Genomic DNA, 17683 nt, shown 5'->3' with positions numbered 1-17683 from the left:
AATTTTTTTTAAAAAGCTCAAGTTCTTCCATACATCTACAACCATCACGTTCCGGGCGGAAACGTTTCGAATATAAAATTGTTGGTACTGAATTGTTGACTTTAGAAATCAATATCCTTATGTAGAAATGCCATACCTACTAATCTGCTGCCCATACTCCACCATCCACTGCATTGTCCAGCAGGCTCGTTGATCTTTTATAGGTTAGGTAGCTATGCGTCAATGAAACTGAGGTATGCACTTTGAATAATCACTTTACTTACTTTTAATGTTATTTACACAATTCTCATCTATTAAATTATATAATCAATCAGTCGTACAATCCAATTCGCCGCGTATATCCCTATTTTTTCTTCTATTGTCCATCCACCCTCTCTCTCTGTCGGACCCAAGATGGCTGTCCCTACACGGTGTTGCCAACACTTAGATTTACTGTACTCTAACGTTATTATGTTTTGACGTTCGAATTCTATCAACGATGGTGAGATGTACAATCTCATACTAAGACTACGGTACACAGTGTTCATTAAATCGTTAATAGAATGTATCCGTCCTAAAAACGACTTAATTATAATGTTAACTGCTAAAAAGCTTCGAGCATAGTTTATTTTAATGTCTTTCACACTTCTAAGTGTATAATATATTGAAAACTTTTATCAGCTGCGCGATTGCAGGAGAATGACAGCTACAATGTCACGATCGCAATCATCTCTGATTGGTTAACGCTAGATCACTATTGGCTACAATACAATGCATTGTTGCAACAAAAATCGCACAAATTCAGCCAATCAGAACAATTGAGATTGTAATAATGATTGATGCAGGTTTTAGACAATCGCCCTACAGTAGGCAGACTTTTACGAATTCTTTTTATTAGTTTCGACGGCAATATAGGGTCTTGGGCTGTAGTAATAAAATGAAGTGATTTTTGTATAGCGGTAGTTTAAGGGGCTAGAATTTATTATTAAAGAGACAAATTAAAAAAAAAACATCACGAGATCGTACCGGAACGCTAAATTGCTTGGCGGCACGTCTTTGCCGGTAGGGTGGTAACTAGCCACGGCTGAAGCCTCCAACCAGACCAGAGACAATTTAGAAATTATAAATTCCCAAATTGCCCCTACCGGGATTTGAACCTGGGGCCTCACACTTGTAAGACCACAGCGCTCAGCACTGCGCCAGGGAGGTCGTCTTATTCGTCGATCTTGTAGCGTGTGGACCAAGCTTACGTTCACATTTAAAGTCTAAACGCGACGATTCTGTTCAATTTCAAGGTGGACTGGACTCGATAGACTTATTGCAACTATGAGACACCTTCTAATGCACTATTGCCATTGGTTAAAATTAGGATTTAAAATGGCATGATAACAGCTGTACTGTTAATGACAGCTCAGTCGAAACCCAAATCAAAATCTTGTCTGTTTTATCAAGACAATATCTTAAATCAATTAAGTGATAGCAAGTTTTAAGATAAATAAAATAATAAGGTAAGGAATTTTGAGTGAGTGTGGTAAGACGACTAGATACATTTTATCTATATGACGTATGAATGCACACTCACCACAAGTCAATGCAAAAATCAGTACCTCAGTACCCTTATTATAAATGCGAAAGTGTGTTTGTTTGTTGGTTTGTCCTTCAATCACGTCACAACCGTGCAACGGATTGACGTGATTTTTTTGCATAGATATAGATAAAGACCTGGAGAGTGACATAGGCTACTTTTTATCCCGGCAAATCAAAGAGTTCACACGGGATTTTTAAAAACCCAATTCCACGCGGACGAAGTCGGCAGCATAAGCTAGTAACAAATAAGCGCCAAAATGTAAAAAGCGGGCCCTACCTAATTAGGATAACACGTCGTAGAAGATGAAAATATGACGATGAACACAAAGAAAGTAAGAAATTAGCAAAATATAACATACTGGGGTATGGGAAATGGGGTCTCTTAAGCATAAAATTCACTTGGTTAAGCCGTTTGACCCAAGTGCGAGCTAAACAGCCAACTCTAGCACGCACTATGCTCTAATGCACTTCATAATTTATTGTACAAGCAATCCTTAGCGATTACTCTTGCTAACGTTGAGGATTAGCGCCATTATTCAGGGATCGTGGAATTATGTTGTCAAGCTTGTTGCGATTGGAATCTTGCAAATGAATTACCTGCAATTATTCGTAGTCGGTTACGAAAAGGAGTATGGCGGGCCCGGAACAAATTATAAATTGGAACGTCGCGAGGAGATTTAAAGGGTAGATACGCTTTAGTATGGTCATCTATTGTTAATAATAGGTCATTAAGTATTATGTATTGTGGTCAATTATACTAATTTTTATTTATTTTATAATTTTTTAGAAAAATGCCATCTCAACTATACAGGTCATTAAGGCATAAAAGTACTAGTCATCGCAAAATCTAGCTACCCGTGGGGCAATAAAACTTCTTTTGTTGTGAAGCAAACAACAAAAGAAATTTTACTACCCCACGGGCAGCAAATCTTTGCTACAACTATAGTTAAAATAGCTCAATAGTAGTAGCAGTCGTTGTGGCTTTTCATTATGACTTGCCAGTAGAATATGCCTACGCGGGCTTTAAAGTTTGTGCATTGATTACAAATTCGTTTAAAAAACACCATCCTTCAGCCATTTTACTGACCCAGATTTACAATATTGCACGATCTAGTTATAATTTAAGTATCTAGTTTAATAATGCGAAAAGTTAGTAATTGATACTTGTTCTGTTGAACATTGCATACAAAAATAAAGAACATATTTCATAGGTTTAAAAACGATGATTTCTCTTTTAAACATTGTAAAAAAATGGTAAGTTTCTTTTAGACTTTTTTAGAGAAAATTTAAATATCTTGTACCATTGAATTAATAAACTATGCTATTTTGCCCCTTTTTCCCGACTTTCGTCCCATTGTCCCGTCTACAGCTAATAACGTTTCGAAGTCTTTGGTGCATCATTATCACAGCCTTCCATCTGTCAGTCGTAATGCTCCGAACAATAGTTTGCTCAGTCGTTGCTATTTCTGCAGATCGATATCGAGAGACGAATGCCTTCGGAGATAGAGCTGATAGTCATTAGATATTGCGAAGCGAGTGACCTTTCTACGGAGCATCTAAGTTTAAAGCTGTCCACACATTGCCGGAATGACCATAAGAGAGGTAAAAGCGTCAAAAAAAGCATTTTCAATAACTACTGAAAATAAAAGCTACTGAGATGAAAAGCGGTTAAGTTTCTCTAACATTTCGGAGTTATCTGCGTTTTAAGTTTTCAATATCACTAGCTTTATAACGGTGAAGGAAACCTGCGTGCCTAAGAATTCTTGGTCTGTCGTCGTCTTGTTGTTGTTTCTGTACCGTAATGTTCTTAAAGATGTCTTAATTCTGCCAATCCGCACTTGCCTAGCGAGGTGGACTCAGTAGTGGGCCAGTGATGGGTTGAGATGATGATGACTCAAAGTGAGCATGACGACGACAGCTTGTGTTAGCCGCAGCGAAGGCGCAAGGAATTTCAGAGATATCATTAGAATATTATGCGTCATTATGTAACAGTAACTCAGAACTTAACCTGCGCAGTGGGTGATTTATCGATCTACTTGGCGGTACAAAATAAGCCTTGAATTGTAAAGCCAGGGATGTCACCGCGATGGATACGTCAACATTTAGCATCCCGCGTAGTAGGCGTTACAATACCGCATAAATACATGCCTTCGTGTTTCGACGCTCGAATTCTACCAACGTTGTCGAGACGTAAAACCTCACACTAACCCTAGTACAGCATTAATAGAATCAGCATTGCATGCGGCTCTTTCGGCGATGTGCGATCGTCTTAAGGGGCAACTTAGTTATGTGTATCGTCAAATGGGATTACATGGCTGAATACATTGTGCTTATGTGAAAGATCTTTAAGATCGATATTCAGATTCTTTCGATTGGTAAACTTGATCCTGGTTTCCTGGATGCCACTGACCATTCTTGATGTTGATCTTTGCGATATGATATTTGCTTCAATACTTTTATCAAACTAGTTTTTCTTCCTACAATAGGGATGTATCCAACTAGTCAAATCGATAACTTTTTATCAAACGACAAAACACGCGCTTAGTATGCGAGCTTCTACGAAATACTGGAATGTGACGTCACAAATAGTCACAATCATTTGACGTGCTTTTTTAGTTTAATCGATAATTTAAAATGGTTTTTACACTTAAAACTAACAAAGGACGTGGATTTCGATTATACGTATACGGAAGACCTTCTGTTTAATAATCACTGAGAAATAATTATTTTTTTTGTGAAAAAATTCAAATATCTTTGTCGAAATAGTAATAATAAAAGTCAAATGATTTATTCAAAATAGGTAATAAATTACTCTTATTGATGGTCTGGTATGGTGTTAGATTTGTAAGATATAGTGGTGATAATTATTACGCAAACTTATAACTAAAGCTACGAGGGTTCCAAACGCGCCCAGGTCTGAGAAGAGCCCACAACAAACTCAGCCGGGTATTCTTTTTATTATCACCACTTTACAAAATTATTGAAACTTATTAGAACTCGTTAAGCAACTCATTCCCAAGCTTGCTTATCATTTAAATAATCCTTTACATTGTAATAGGATTTTTCAATTAGTTTACGTTTTATGAAAACTTTGAACTTGTTGAGAGACATCTCCAATATGTCTTCTGGAAGCTTATTATAGAAACGTATGGAATTACGAGCAAATGAATTGCTAACTTTCCTGAGCCTAGACGCGGGCATTACAAGTTTATTTTTTATGACTAGTATTTATATTATGACAGTCACTTTTTTCTTTAAATCTAGTGGTTAAAACCCTGGGTTCATATTCGGGGTGTCCGAGGTTCAATCCGAAATGTCTTTATGCGTCAGTTCATTTATTAGGCGATTGAAAATATTAATCAAAAACGATTTTTCGATCTCTAATTTATGAGTAAAGTGTTTTTACTGTGTGTTTTTACCAGTTTGATTGACAGGCGTATGTTTATTAGAATATCTCTACATAGTCTATATATATAAAAGGAGAAGGTGACTGACTGACTGACTGACTGACTGACTGACTGATCTATCAACGCACAGCTCAAACTACTGGACGGATCGGGCTGAAATTTGGCATGCAGATAGCTATTATGACGTAGGTATCCGCTAAGAAAGGATTTTTGAAAATTCAACTCCTAAGGGGGTGAAATAGGGTTTTGAAACTTTGTAGTCCACGCGGACGAAGTCGCGAGCATAAGCTAGTATAAAATAAAGTCGCTTCCCGCGTCTGTATGTATGTATGAACGCGTAGATCTTTTGAACTGCGCAACGGATTTTAATGCGGTATTCAACAATAGATAGAGTAATTCAAGAGGAAGGTTTATAACTATAGCTTAATTCTCAAAAAATTAGAGATCCCTAGAGAAATTGAAATAATGTGAATTAGGTCGGAAAAAATCCTCTAATTTGAGAGTTTCCGAGGCAATGACACCTCAATGACACCACATTAGTATCTACATTGCACCCATGCGAAGCCGGGGCGGGTCGCTAGTTCTTTTTATAATACTTACTTACTTAATTATTTATTGAAGACTAAATTAATGACAGAGATCGTTCTCACCAGTTTTTTCAAGGTTAACATCCAGCATAACTGGTTTTTTTTATATTCGTAGGTACTGTACTAGAAGACGACGAAGACGTATCTACCTAGGTATGTATTTAATAGCTCCAATGAATTGTTTTTTGTCTTAGAGTTCTTAGACTATTACGGATTGGTACTTTATGGAATGTTTTTAGGGTTCCGCTCCCGAAGGTAGACGGAACCCTAACTAAGCCTCCGCTTTCCGCTAAATAAATAAGCTAGTTATTTAATAAAAAACCGGACAAGTGCGAGTCGGACTTACGCACGTAGGGTTCCGTACCATTATCATATATCTATAAAAACGAGCAAAAAAAATCACGTTTGTTGTATGGGAGGAACCCCCTTAAATATTCAGTATTTGTTGTTATAGCGGCAACAGAAATACATTAGCTATGAAAATTTCAACTTTCTAACTATAACGGTTCATGAGATACAGCCCGGTGACAGACGGACGAACAGCGGAGTCTCAGTAATAGGGTCCCATTTTACCTTTTGGGTACGGAACCCTAAAAATGAAACACATTTTTGATATCAAGTAGGTACTTGTTTTGGGTACCTCGTATGTAGTTAAGAGTTGGCTCAAAGAATTAATAGCTATCTATCTTATATCTTATCCTGTTTATAATTACTCGCTAATTGTAAGATGATTATTCTTACAAGTGGGTACTGGGTAGGTATTTACTGATGACTGAGAGTCAAGGTTATGCATATTATAGGTATTAAAGGTTTGTTGTGGGCTCTTCTCAGACCTGGGCGCGTTTGGAACCCTCGTAGCTTTAGTTTTAAGTTTGCGTAATAATTATCACCACTATATCTTACAAATCTAACACCATACCAGACAATCAATACGAGTAATTTATTACCTATTTTGAATAAATCATTTGACTTTGACTTTGACTTTGACTAAACGATTAGGTAAGTATAGTTAAGTATGTTCCTAAGACCAAAGTATGATGTGGATATAATATGATGTACATCAGTTGACAACGACTTTGAATCATACGATTTTTTCACTGTCAAATAAACTTTATAAACAAAAACTACAATTTAAAATATCATATACAGTTTTCCAAACTAAAGACTGTCCAAAAGTCACTTAACTTTTAAAATTTTACATCGGAAAATCAATCCATAAGTATCTAATAAATTCAATTTATTTTCATTATAAAAGGACCTGGTAAGTACCTAAATAAAACCACCATAATAATTAGGATACGTAATCCGAGTCCATTACAAGGTGTACAGTTAGTGACAAAAGTGCAATCCGATCTGTTCACGAAGCTAACAAACGGTACCCTCCCGCGACACTACAGTACACGCGTGGGACACTCGCCGACAAAACTCTATTCGCTTCAATAATCTATATATATAAAAGGAAAAGGTGACTGACTGACTGACTGAATGACTGACTGACTGATCTATCAACGCACAGCTCAAACTACTGGACGGATCGGGCTGAAATTTGGCATGCAGATAGCTATTATGACGTAGGCATCCGCTAAGAAAGGATTTTAGAAAATTCAACTCCTAAGGGGGTGAAATAGGGTTTTGAAATTTTGTAGTCCACGCGGACGAAGTCGCGAGCATAAGCTAGTTTAATGATAAATCCTTCTAGCCCTTAGTTTGGATTCCTAGCACAGCGGTGCCGTTATTTACGGCGGTTGCTCTTAAAAAATTGATTAACATAAAAATTACAGTAAAATTTGGGACACTTGACCAATGGCTACGATCATAATGTAGAGTTTCTACATAGTGTATCACTAGTGCACTCGTATGTAAGCAAAAAACACGCTTTTCTTCAGTTATACTAATTCATTAAACTAGGTCTTATCATAATTATATTCCGTGACTCGATTTCAATCATAATCCAAACTGGTTCGCATGAATTTATTATTTGGAGATCAACTGAAAATAATTGCATCTAGATTTAATTAGACTAGCTGCTTGCTTAATCACTTCAAATACTATTCAAGACATACTTTCATTATCTGTCAATATAGATTAACAGTTTCTAACATTACAATATGCTAAACGAGTTATATGTACCTATAGTGTGTTTTATCATAGTTGTGACTGTTATAATTTGATTAATTAAAAAAAAATTTGCTAGCTAACTACGAGTAACTATTCCAATGTATTTCGATTTGTTATTAAGCTTACTTGATATTAAGTATGAGGTATAATATAAGCTTATGTACTTAGCTAATATGTATTTTTTAAACAAAAAACCGGCCAAGTGCGAGTCAGGCTCGCGCAATGAAGGTTCCGTACTACAGTCGTATTTTTTCGACATTTTGCACGACAATTCAAAAACTATGATGTATAAAAATAAATAAAAATCTGTTTTAGAATGTACAGTTGAAGACCTTTCATATGATACCCCACTTGATATAGTCACTCTCTTCGAAAGTTGAAAATACTAATTATTAGTTCATGACCACAATTTAATTTTTTTTGTGTGATCTTACCCTAAATTCACGGTTTTCAGATTTTCCCCCAAATGTCAGCTATAACATCTACATACCTGCCAAATTTCATGATTCTAGGTCAACGGGAAGTACCCTGTAGGTTTCTTGACAGACAGACAGACAGACAACAAAGTGATCCTATAAGGGTTCCGTTTTTCCTTTTGAGGTACGGAACCCTAAAAATATTATGCAACTTACCTAACCTTTGCGCATAATAACATCTAAGAAATGATCATATATTGCATTTTTGACCTCATGAATAACTCATTAAGTACAAAGTCTTATGTACACACTAAATATGATTATGTGTTTAACCTGTACGTATCTATGTATGTCCGTTCCTATGTCCGCTCGTAACTACTCAATAGCTCATAACCGATTTTGATAAATGATACATCATTAGATTCGTCTTCATGGCGCGTGTCAAAAAATCGAAATGATGGATTTTATGCGCTTTAATGCGCGGACTGAAAAAGATGCAGTGCAAACTTTTTAAGTTAGGTAGGTACTTTTTTTAAGATAAGGGATAGGGCAAAGACATTTAATAATATTACACTGGAATAGGGATAGAACCTGTTTGAATCAGAAACCTTAAATTTACTTACGGAATACATAATATATATATATTTATATATTATATATAGATATTATCTAAATATATACAAGGAAAAGCTGACTGACTGATCTATCAACGCACAACTAAAACTACTGGACGGATCTGGCTGAAAGACATGCAGATAGCAAATATGACGTAGACATCCGCTAAGAAAGGATTTTTGAAAATTCAACCCCTAAAAGGGCAAAATAGGGTTCTGAAATTTGTATAATCCACGCGGACGAAGTTGCGGAAATAAACTAGTTTCAAAATAAAACAGTTATCGGCTTTTTACCGTCAGTGTACATTGACATTCGGACAACTGTTTTCAAGTATCGATCGCGAGCACTTCCCACGAGGGTTCCCGTAACTTAGTTCTATTGACTCGGGTTGGATACGTGGTTTAGGAGTTTCGAGAGCCGCGGTTAAATTGCATGGGACTAATGAGGGCCGGTATAAAACGGATGTTTAACTGTAAACTTCATACGGGCACGTATTTGACGAGACCTCAGAGCTCAGAGAGAGAAAAGCTCAGAGTCACTCAGCGGACGACGGAGAGAGCTACGCTTGAAGTTTCTCTACGTGATCAAATCAGAAACAAGGAGATCCGTAGGAGAACTAGAGTAACCGACATAGCTCAACGGGTTGCAAAGCTGAAGTGGCAATGGGCAGGGCACATAGTTCGTAAAACCGATAGACGTTGTGGTCCCAAGGTGCTAGAATGGCGACCTCGCACCGGAAGACGCAGTGTTGGAAGACCTCCAAAAGGTAGACGGACGAGTCAGACCAGTCATAGACAGGTCATAAGGTGATATTAATATTATGTGTGCAGAGTGGAGCGTTGAAACGCGGCATCGATCTTCCGTTAAACGACTAAATCGCCGAACGCTGAGGCTAAAAGCATCATGTCTGCTATGGGCCTTAAGTAGATAGGCAACGATTCCGTTGTCTTTCTCTAAACTAAATTTAGAGTATCTGCATCCTTTTCTTTTTAACAATGCTAAAAAGGGACAGAACATGATCTGTACATTCAAAGACTCTAAATTTTAGTGCACGCTAAAAACATTAGGCTCGCGACTGTGCGCTAACACCACGGGCTTTACCATCTTAAAATAAAATTTAAAACTGTCAAACTGCGTCTGTCCTTTTCATATTACATTAGTGCGTCTTAAGAGTATGCGAATACTCGAAAATTAGGTTGTGCTCAAAATCAGTACCAATCTTCCAAGTAAACAGAAGCGACTTAATACTAGTCATACAACTTGTTTTATTTTAAGAATAAGCAAAGTTACCTAAGTACTTAATCCAATAGAGTAATAACCACTGACAGGTGAGTTTAGGTCGACCAGTGAGGTCAAGAGGTACAAGCGTGTTGGTCAAAAGCACGATCAATCATAGCACTTGAATTAATATTATTTGAGAGCATTACACAAGTCTTATTTCTGTAACTCGACCAACAGTTGTGTGAATAATCAAGATGCAATAGCGGCTGATGATTGCTTCGAAGCGAATCTGACTCGCACTTGGCCGGATTTTTTATTGAGATACAAGTTAGCCCTAGACTGCAATCTCACCTGGTGGTAAGTGATGATGCAGTCTAAGATGGAAGCGGGCTAACCTGGAAGGGGTGTGGCAGTTTTTATTGAACCTATGTCCCTTTGGTTTCTATACGGCATCGTGCCGGAACGCTAAATCGCTTGGCGGCACGGCTTTGCCGGAAGGGTGGTAACTAGCCACGACCAGAAATTATAAAATTCCAAACCCCTGCCAGAAATCGAACCCAGGACCTCTCACTAATAAGACCACAGTGCTTACCACTGCGCCAGGGAGGTAGTCGGGAGCTTGTTTGCTGTACAAGGCATGGATTGAGAAATACGCAGGTTATGTCATAACTCATAACTGATCGTTACTAGGAAGTCTGAAGATAACACAGACCACCCATTGTAGTGATTTGGCAAATAGAGACATGGGTGGGCGTCGTGTTACGCTGAGGTACTCAATGTGATAATGAAATCGCATTGTACGGGCTCTATACAAGACAAACAAACAAAATAATAAGAAGCGAGCTTCATTGTTGATTATCTTGCGAGATTATTGCTTATTGGAAAAAGATTTCTAAAGTTTGAAGCTGGATGTCGCAACTGTATTTCTTTAATCTTATGAAACTTAAGTAAGATTAAAAAGGTAAGTGCATTATCACAATACAATGTCACGGCAGAAAAGAATGTACATAGACCTTTAGAAAGAGATAGAACTCGTACCTACTTACCTAATGAGTTTTTGACCCTTTTAAATATAATATACCTAGCTAGTATCTATTTCAGTAACAAAAATCGATAACCTATCTTTTAAACTTATCTATCAATTATCTTTAGATAATAATCAAATGTATACTTACGTAAACTCCAAATTGCTTCGTTAAATAGGTACGCATTTTTATCAAATAAATCTATATATATATAAAAGGAAAAGGTGACTGACTGACTGACTGACTGACTGACTGACTGAATGACTGACTGACTGACTGACTGACTGATCTATCAACGCACAGCTCAAACTACTGGACGGATCGGGCTGAAATTTGGCATGCAGATAGCTATTATGACGTAGGCATCCGCTAAGAAAGGATTTTTGAAAATTCAACTCCTAAGGGGGTGAAATAGGGTTTTGAAATTTTGTGGTCCACGCGGACGAAGTCGCGAGCATACGCTAGTAAAAAATAAACTTAACATTTAATAATAAAATTAAAAGCCGCGTTCAAAACAACGCGTAAAACCGCTTTATTATCACCACCATTGTGTATTCTTATGAATGTTTAATATTATTGCATAGTTAGGTATGAAATCTCTTAGCCGTGGTGAAATATTGAAATATAGGTGCCAAGCATGGAATCCGATAAAACAACCGCGGCCTGGCCTTCACATTCGTTCCATCTGTAATAAATTAAATTACCTACGTAGTACGTACCTACCTAAAGTTAGTTCGCGTGTTACGGAATGATATTTTAGTCCATAACTTTTAACTAGGGTTGTTCGAATACTTTGACTAAACAAACTTGATGCCGTTGTTAGGTATACCTATGTAGTATGTTCGGCCTACCGTCGTCTATACACTAAAAAGACACCACTAAAAATTAGTTTAGTGCGAGTCGGACTCGCCTACTGGGGGTTCCGTACTACAGAAGAAGTGAGTGAAACGGTAAGAATCGCTTTTGTTAACGAATCGTAAACTAACTTTGTTTGTAGGGGTTTATTGTTAATATCAAAAAAACAAGATAGAGCGTTAGTTTTATTTTTTCTGTAAAATATACATTTTCTATTGACCATAATTCTTTGAGATTTTTTGACTGGTAAACTTTGGAGACAAGGGGGGAGGAACGGTATTTTTTTCGACATTATGCTCGATAAATAAAAAACTGGGTGCATGCATAAAAATAAATAAAAATCTGTTTTAGAATTTACAGGTCCTATCACATATGATACTCCACTTGATATACCTACTTATCTTACGTTGAAAATTGAAAATACTAATTTATTAATAGTTCATGAACACATTTTAATTTTTTTTTGTGATGTAACCACAAATTCACGGTTTTCGGATTTTTTCCTTTACTTGTGATAAGTGATAACTATTTGTGATTAATAGATCATTCAGTCAGTAACCTTTTCCTTTTATATATTTAGATTCCAAAACAGTAGACATACCAGATACATAATATCTACTGATGGATCCTCAAATGATGGGACGAGTAGATGCAAATTGTTTCATAATCTCCGATAACCTGAATTGATACACTTATCAGAATTATAAATTCCTGCTTGGAAAGTTGTGATACGAGCTTATCATCTATTTATTAGAGTAATAATATAAATAAGTAGCTAATATACATTTTACTACTTATTTAAATATGAACTGTATTTTTTGCGTAATTTTTTTAACTTTTGGAAGCTTTTTATTTGAAAACTCTAAATAGGTACCTACAATTTGATATTTTAATATTATGTGCTGTGCTTTTTAGGTCTCTAATCTAAATTCCGCGAGAGATTTTTTGTGTGTGTTTAGATTGCGTCAAGGGCTAGCCCAGCTAGCTTGTATCTGAATTACAAAAAATACAAACACATACTTACGTAGGTAAACTGTTAAAATCATAACCCTTCCTTTTAGTTACGCCGCAGTCGGGTAAATACAATAAGTTTAGAGAGAGAACAGCTAGGTGATTCGCTAACTCAGTGTCTAACACAGAATGATAGCCACCGAGGTTGGTTGGTACATTGCTGCTTCACTGGGTGGAAGTAAAATATTTTTTCGTAGAAAACCTTCAACGGATTAAAAAATGAGCTCTGTGGCTATCGTTCAGTGTTAGACACTGTGAGAATCACCCCACTGATCAGCGAGATGAGAATGCAATCCAAACAAACGCCGTAACGTAACCAAATCACGACTGTGATAAATGATGCGATAGAATGAATTGCTGAAATTATTATCGATTCATTTTTCGATGGCTGAGCAGCGCTTACGCTTAGTTACTACTAGACCAGAGGGCCCTGAGTTTGATTTCCGACTGAAAAAAATTCATCATTCAAGTAAAATCATCGATATAAATGACAAGATATGCCCAAGCGAACAAAATTTTTCACGGTTTTGGAACCAAATAAATCAGCGACACCTCTTAGATACGAATGAACGACCCGTTTGAAATCCAGACGTCACTGAGGTTGCATTGGTGCTAAATTAACATTTTAGGACCAATGAGTCGGTGCCATTTTGCTTGTTCAATGGCCCTGTCCTTACGAAGTAATATATATAAGTCTATGGGTAAAAAAGGGGGTTGGAATTTGTGCAGCCCGTGCGGACGAAGTCGCTGGCATAAGCTTGTAGATAATAATTATGTAGGTACGTAAGAATATGAATTATACTTAATATAAGAGTAACCTAACAATAATTTAAATATGAATGTTAAAGCCAGTGTAATAAACGGTAATACCCATTTCATTAAAACCAAGAGACTGCAAAACCGTTAGCAAATAACACTTACTCAAGTACTTATGAATATTAATTGAATAAGCGAAATAAATTAGTTAAGTAATTATTAATCTTATTTCTATTATTCTAGTCGACACTATGACCACACGAGTAGATATTATAGACCAGAGGGGAAACTTCACACTAGCTCACGCACACCACGACGTGCCACGGACGCTCCGTGCGCCCAGTTTGGCGGCAAACGGAGCGTCCGTGACACGTCGTGGTGTGCGTGAGCTGCGCTAGAGTGAGTGAACCTACAGCCAGCCGCTAGTATGAAGCTTCCCCTCTGGTCTATATATCTACTCGTGTGCTATGACTAAACGCAATACTGGCCCAATCTTAATATTATCCATTTATTTAGCAATCTTTAATCCGTATTCCTATCGCTATAAAATTGTTTGACGAATACATGTACCTACTATGTAGCAATAACTAGTTAGTTGCGGTGATAGCCTATGGTTAGTCCGCCTTCTAATCGGAGGTCGGAGATTCGATCCCGGGCACGCACCTCTAACTTTTCGGAGCTATGTGCTTAAGTAATTAAATATCACTAACATCGTGAGGAAACCTGCATGCCAGAGAGTTCTCTATAATGTTCTCAAAGGTGTGTGAAGTCTACCAATCCGCACATGGCCAGCATGGTAGACTATGGCCAAAAACCTTCTCACTCCGAGAGGAAATCCGTGCTCTGTAGTAGCCGGCGATTGGTTGATCATAATGATGAATCCGTATTCTGTATCGCGATAAAATCGTTAGACGAATAGGTACATGTACTTAATATGTAGCAATAACTAGTTATTATGTACGAGAGTATATTTGTACCTACCTAATATTATACAATACTATATTATGTATATCTACTTCTATTATATAAGACGAAGGCTGATCCGCCCCCCAATTGTGTAAGAATAACCATTTCATGGCTATCGCAATAGTCAAGAAATTCTGCCCTTTGATTGGTTGATTCGCTGTTTACATTTTTTCACAGCCAATCAAAGGGCAGAATTCTTGACGATTGCGATAGCCATGACATGGTTATTCTTACACAATTGGGGGGCTGATCGCCTTTGTTAAAATTTTGACCCCGGAAAGTTCAGTTAGCGTTAAGATTAGGAACGATTAGCAATAAGTAGGTACCCAAGTAGGTAGATAGCTACTTAATTAAAAAAAACTAGTAAGGGGCAGTCCACCCCTAAGGGGACTAAATAGGGGATGAAGAATTGGTATGAAAGTCTGTCATTTTTCAAGTTTTACCTAGCTAATGAAAATTTGTACTTTTAGTTAAAACTGAAGAACAATACTGTATAGGTAGGTACCTACTTACCAATGTGTTTCAGGATTTTTGAAAATTTTCAAATTCAAGAGATTTTCAGGAATTCCACCCCAGCGAAGCAGTGGCGTGTCTGCTAGTCTACTAGTAGGTACGAGTAGGTATACAGAACAATTCCAATTCATACGACGTTCTTGGGAACTTGTTACTTCGTCGCAAATCTCAATTCTCACCTCACTTTTGCTATAATTATTATTTTATTCAATTATCCTGTGTTGTCTTTCTTACCTGTGCAATCCTTCGTTTCGTCTCGATATGACTCGGAAAAATTTACTTAAGTACTACTTAATGTTTTATTTATTAAGAACCAAGGCATCAAGCACTAGAAGACAATTTAATAGCCACAATAGGTAGAATCGTGCCGGACTTAATAAAGATTTTATCGCATCAACAGCACAGTCAACAGTAGGTATTAGTATGATGTACCTACCTACTTATACAGACTTACTTAAGTATTACCTAAGTACTAGCTGTTGCCCGAGACTTCGTCCGCGTGGAATTAGGTTTTTTAAAATCCCGATCTTCGATTTTCCGGGATAAAAAGTAGCCTATGCCACTCTACAGCCCCCCTAGCATGGGCAGGAGACAAAAATTTTATCCCCCAATTATATCCACTGACGAGGGATAAAATTTACTTGTCCACCTCTCAAAGCACGGCAACAGGGGAGAGGAGAAGTTTATCCCTAATTCGGGGACAATTTTATCCTCGACATTAGACGTGGGTTTAAGTTTATTCTCATGAACTTAAAAAATCAAAACATGTCTCGCGGTACCTGTTGGGTTTAGGTTATGTTTGGGTTGTGTTTGGGTTATGTTTGGGTTGTGTTTGTGTTATGTTTGGGTTGTGTTTGGGTTATGTTTGGAATATGGTTGGGAACCCCAACATAAACCCAACATAGGTCCCAAATACCAATTACCATTAACCCAATAAAGGTAAAGGAAAAGATCCAAAAACCGAAAAGTCCCCCGTTTTATTCACTGTGGATAATTATATCCACCCGTGAGCCCATGCTCGGAGAGTGGATAAAGCTGTCGGAGGGGATAAAGATTTTATCCTTTCCCCGGGGAGAAAATTATATCCCCGCCCATGCTAACCCTGCAGGTCTTTATTTATACCCATACAAGAAAATCACGTCAATTCGTTGTATACAGTTGCGACGTGATTAAAGGACAAACCAACAAACAAACAAACAAACACACTTTTGCATTTATAATAAGGGTACTGATGAAAAAAAGTTACATTACTACGTAATAGGTAGCCTAGGTAGGTAGGTAGGTACGTCCTAGCTACCATCCAAGTTCTGTAAAAAAGTTTAAAATCTATGATACCTAGCTCCGTGGTTTTAAATTATGAATTATATGTTTATGGCTCAAGGCACAGGGGGCTTATATATTACTAGCTGATCCCCGCGGCTTCGCCCTCGTAGATTTAGGTTTTTAAAGATCCCGTATAGCCTATGTTACTCAGGAATAATGTAGCTTTCTACTGGTGAAAGAATTTTTAAAATCGGTTCAGTAGTTCCAAAGATTACCCCCTACAAACAAACTTAACGACATTACCTCTTTATATAATAGTATAGAAGATCTACCTAGTTTCTTCAAAACAGGGCCTAGGCAAATATTTAATTCGGCGTCAAGGTGCCTACTTAATTGATGTTATCAAAAAATTCTGAACAGATAAGTAGGCACCTAAGTACCTACCTACCTAGTAAAGTAATAGATAAGAGTTCATTAAAAAACTAGTAGATAATTTGCCTATTTTCGCAGTGGTTAGAGCGACTGGATCATTGCCAAAAGATAGCAGATTCTGCAGGATTAGCAATTCTGGACCTCTAAAAGCGAAAGTTTTCGATCACTTCTGGTATTATTTGAATAGAACTTAGAAGATATTATGGATACAACTGGTTCGTAAGACCAACACTTAAACGAATTATTAAGTAGATAGGTACCTACCTACTTACGTGTTTTAGTTTATATGTATATGTATAGGTACCTAGTAAAAAATAAATTGCAGACCCACGTCAAACTTTTTACAACTATTAAAATACACGAATACTTATACTTAATCACAACTTAATCTTTGATCTGTTAACTTACCACAAAAACTGAGACGAAGAAAAATCCAAGTGGGGCGCACAGAAAAAAAAATTTAACTGGTTTCACACACACATTCAAATGTAAGATAAATCACAACACACAGTAAATCCACTTATATGTCACACACAAAACAATATAAGGTAGCCTTTTAATCACGTTAGATCTAATTAACGCGTTCGAGACGGTATTTACGCGGGATATGCGTTCACAACGGGTAAATAAACACAACCTCCCGACATCGCTTATCAGTCGCGACTGGTGAGCGAATGACTACGAGTGAGCGGGGAGCCGGACTATTCACGATACGTTGAAGGAAATGAACGAATGATTGAACTGTGAAAAGAAAATTGCGCGCACCGGTTGGCGCTTGCGGATAGGCCCGGTATTCCGTATGTTAGTTAACAAATTAAGTAGTGTATTTTGTTTGCTATCAGTTAAGTTGATATCACGGGTAGATTCGTGTACCTACTTATCTACTTTGTTATTATCATATACCATCACCGTCTTACAGTTCTATAAGTTCT

General features: G+C 37.2%; 1 protein-coding gene across 8 annotated transcripts in view; it reads right to left on the bottom strand.

The window, feature by feature from the left end:
* The window catches only part of Prosap (prosap), a 253358-nt gene that overhangs the window by 149469 nt on the left and 86206 nt on the right, over positions 1 to 17683 (bottom strand). For 7 of the 8 annotated variants that reach the window (XM_069499233.1, XM_034969609.2, XM_069499236.1 and 4 more), the window contains exon 1: positions 17160 to 17418. The exons of the other annotated variant lie outside the window; for it this stretch is intronic. The gene's annotated coding sequence lies outside the window, so the exon portion shown is untranslated. Of the gene's footprint in view, positions 1 to 17159; positions 17419 to 17683 lie in introns of those variants that run through there. 8 annotated transcript variants of the gene reach the window in all.

Source organism: Maniola hyperantus, chromosome 6 (assembly GCF_902806685.2).
Source record: "Maniola hyperantus chromosome 6, iAphHyp1.2, whole genome shotgun sequence".
NCBI classification, from domain to species: Eukaryota; Metazoa; Arthropoda; class Insecta; order Lepidoptera; family Nymphalidae; genus Maniola; species Maniola hyperantus.
Note: the sequence above shows the minus strand (reverse complement) of the source record. Positions and strands in the feature narration are given on the sequence as shown.